This window comes from Echinops telfairi, unplaced genomic scaffold, assembly GCF_000313985.2.
Source record: "Echinops telfairi isolate 266 unplaced genomic scaffold, ASM31398v2 ScPeMD7_7424;HRSCAF=8462, whole genome shotgun sequence".
In the NCBI taxonomy this organism is placed as follows: Eukaryota; Metazoa; Chordata; class Mammalia; order Afrosoricida; family Tenrecidae; genus Echinops; species Echinops telfairi.
This window is the reverse complement of record NW_022111324.1, coordinates 48159740-48162193: the sequence shown is the minus strand read 5'-3', so window position 1 is coordinate 48162193 and position 2454 is coordinate 48159740.

The window sequence follows — 2454 nt, the reverse complement described above, 5'->3', positions numbered from 1 at the left end:
GCGCGCGTGCACTCATGTTGGCCTGTATGTAACTCAGAAAGTATTAGGTTAGAGTTTTGTAGTTTTCCTGACGTAGATCTTGCACATTTGTTTTTTAGATTTATATCTAAGCGTGTCATTTGGGAGGCACTAATGTAAACGGGGAGAAAGACAAGGCTGTCTCAGAAACTCACAAACGAAGACATTATGAGTTGGAATCAACATGGGAGCAGTGAATTTTTTAATTCCAATTCTAATCATTCATTTCTAATATATATGAAAGTAATAGATTATAAATTGTATATCCTGCAATATCACTTCTTAGTTCCAAGAGGGCTTTAATGTTGTTATACTTGTCGATTATTTGGAAATTTCTACATAGACAATCACACAATTTGTAAACCAAGACAGTTTTTATTTATTCCCTCCCAATATAAATGCCTTTTATCCACCCCTCACTACCCACCCCTTTTGTCTCACATTAAATATGCTATTAGCTGTATGTGTTTATAGATAACCTCACATTAAGTACACTATTAGTTGTAGGTGTTTAGAAATAATCTCACATTAAGTACCCTATTAGCTGTAGGTGTTTAGAGATAATCTCACATTAAGTACCCTATTGGCTGTAGGTGTTTAGAGATAATCTCACATTAAGTATGCTATTGGCTGTAGGTGTTTAGAGATAATCTCACATCAAGTACGCTATTGGCTGTAGGTGTTTAGAGATAAGCTTTAGGAAGGTGCCATTGGCACCTAGTTTGCTGAGAGCTTTTATAGTGATTGGGTATCAGATTTAGTTCATTGTTTTCTGTACCAATCAATCTGATCATGTAATTTTTACTTAGCAACCTGTTGATATAATAAATTGCATGATTTGATTTGCAGGTGTTGAACCAGCCCGAGCATCTACTGAGCATCTAGAATAACCCCATTTGGTTGTGGTATGTAATTATTGTCATACATTGTTGTCTTTGATTTGCTGATGTTTTCTTGAGACCTTTTGTATCTGTGTTCATGAGAGATGCCGGTCTATCATTTTCCTTCCTAATAATCTCCTTGTGCTGTGAGTTAGGCATTGGACTGTTATCCACAAGGTCAGCTGTTCAAACCCGCCAGTCACTCCCAGGGAAAAAGACGAGGCTGCCTTCTCCCCTTAAAGGTACCGTCTCAGGACCTTCGTGTAGGGCCAGCATGAGTCAGCATGGACTGCGCTGCAGCGGGGTAGCCATCTCTTAGTCTAAGCTCCGTGTTAGGGTATGTCTGATGCATAACATGGGACAGGTCTTGCCTCTGCTATTCCTGGGAAGAAATTGAAAGGGATTGGCATTCATTCTTTAAACGTTTGGTAGAATTCACCAAACTATGGAGACCAGATGCCTTCTGTTTGGAAAAGCTATCATTCATTGACGCAATTTCTTCCACAGATACGGGGCTTTTCAGATTGCCTTTTTTGTTCTTATGTGAGTTTTAGTAGACAGCGTCTTTCAAGGCATCAGTCACTCTCATTGCCATTACCAACCTGTGGCCTTAGGGCTGCTCACGGCATTCTATTCTTGTCATCTTAGTGACCACAGGGTCAGCTGTGATGTCCCGCCACCACTTCCAATATTAAGAAGCGGGGAGGGCAGGGGCAGAAATTGGTAAATTCGCAAATGTGGGAGCTTACTTCTTTAAAAGGTGAATGAAATAGACAAAGTTTCAGCAATGCTTATTTTGAGAAGAGGGAAAACTCAACTGCCTAGAAACACGAGTGGGCCCTAGGGACAAGTGTCCAGGGGCGCAATGTGCAACCTGACCTGCCAGGCTTGCCGCTCAGCCCGTCGGAGCCTGTGAGGGACATGCCATGACGTGTAGAGCAGCACACGCGAGAGGACACAGCTCACTTAGTCCCGGGCCCGGTGTGGGAGGAGGCCCCCGTTACCATGGCCTGGGCACAGCTGCTACGAGAAACTTGCCCAGGACCGAATGTTGCCCACAAGGAGCCTGTCTTAGAGAAGCCCTCCATTCCTGACTCCTCAGACCACCTGGCACCCCTCAGGGGACCAGTGGCCCTGGCCACGGGTTCCAAGCTCAAGTGCCTTGAGGGATGGAAGACCTCAGCTTCAGCAAATTGGGGGGGGGGGCTAAGAAAGCCCCTAGAGAACGTCGTGTTTTGGTATAGAATTATCATTTTCCTTGTGGGTTTGAGACCTGGGTTCGGTCTCAGACAAGGCATCATGTGTGTCCACTTGTCTGTTAGTGGAGCCTTGCGTGTTGCTGCCGTGCTACCCAGGTTTAACAGCGCTTCCAGACGGAGGCAGACCGGGAAGAAGGGCCTGGTCATCTATGACCGGGAAGAAGGGCCTGGTCATCTATGTCTGAAAATTAGTGAATGGGAATCTCACAGACCACAGTGGTCTGATGGGTTTGCTCCAGGACCTGGCAGCATCTCAGTGTGTGTGTGTGTGTGTGTGTGTGTGTGTGTGTGTGTGT